This window comes from Schistocerca piceifrons, chromosome 10, assembly GCF_021461385.2.
Source record: "Schistocerca piceifrons isolate TAMUIC-IGC-003096 chromosome 10, iqSchPice1.1, whole genome shotgun sequence".
NCBI classification, from domain to species: domain Eukaryota; kingdom Metazoa; phylum Arthropoda; class Insecta; order Orthoptera; family Acrididae; genus Schistocerca; species Schistocerca piceifrons.
The window spans coordinates 121,187,940-121,189,212 of record NC_060147.1 but is presented as its reverse complement, the minus strand read 5'-3'; positions in this window follow the sequence as shown (position 1 = coordinate 121,189,212).

Sequence of the window (1,273 nt, the reverse complement as noted above, 5' to 3'; positions counted from 1 at the left end):
CGAACACACAGGATGAACGCTACAAGCTTTTTTTTTCATTTGGTGTGCAAAACACCACACATTACAGCAAAAAACTTGGAAGAGCAGTTGAATGGAATGGACAGTGTCTTGAAAGGAGGATATAAGATGAACATCAACAAAAGCAAAACGAGCATAATGGAATGTAGTCGAATTAAGTCGGGTGATGCTGAGGGAATTAGATTAGGAAATGAGACACTTAAACTAGTAAAGGTTTGCTATTTGGGGAGCAAAATAACTGATGATGGTTGAAGTAGAGAGGATATAAAATGTAGACTGGCAATGGCAAGGAAACCGTTTCTGAGGAAGACAAATTTGTTAACATGGAGTATAGATTTAAGTGTCAGGAAGTCGTTTCTCAAAGTATTCGTATGGAGTGTAGCCATGTATGGAAGTGAAACATGGACGATAAATAGTTTGGACAGGAAGAGAAAAAAATGGTTCAAATGGCTCTGAGCACTATGGGACAACTTATGAGGTCATCAGTCCCCTAGAACTTAGAACTACTTAAACCTAACTAACCTAACGACATCACACGCATCAATGCCCGAGGCAGGATTCGAACCTACCACCGTAGCGGTCGCGCGGTTCCAAACTGTAGCGCCTAGAACCGCTCGGCCACACCGGCCGGCGACAGGAAGAGAATAGAAGCTTTCGAAATGTCGTGCTACAGATGGGTAGATCACGTAACTAATGAGGAGGTATTGAATAGAATAGGGGAGAAGAGAAGTTTGTGGCACAACTTGACTAGAAGAAGGGACCAGTTGGTAGGGCATGTTCTGAGACATCAAGGGATCACAAATTTAGCATTGGAGGGCAGCGTGGAGGGTAAAAATCGTATAGGGACACCAACAGATGAATACATTAAGCAGATTCAGAAGCTACATTGAAATGACGCTGTGGTGCATTATGCTTACTACCTGTGCCCCCATCTTACTCTGTTACTCGCTCCTGTGAACGGGAACTCTTTATGCAGATCTTGGTGCCTCTCGCGTCCATCTAGAGAAGGTAATGATTTTACTATTTTATATTTATAGTTTTTACTGAGTTTAACGAAGGCGATGTTGGCCTGATATATTCGACGCTGCCCTTTGGCTACACTGACTGCTGGATTCTTCTAAGAAATACCAAATTAAGCTATCTGCTCTTTCAATAGTTGATCTGTTTGTTCGTGCTTTTAGGTTATCCAAATCTGCACAACGCGATCGCGATTCTTAAATAGATGTATTTGTTCTCTGTTTTCTATGTAGATAAC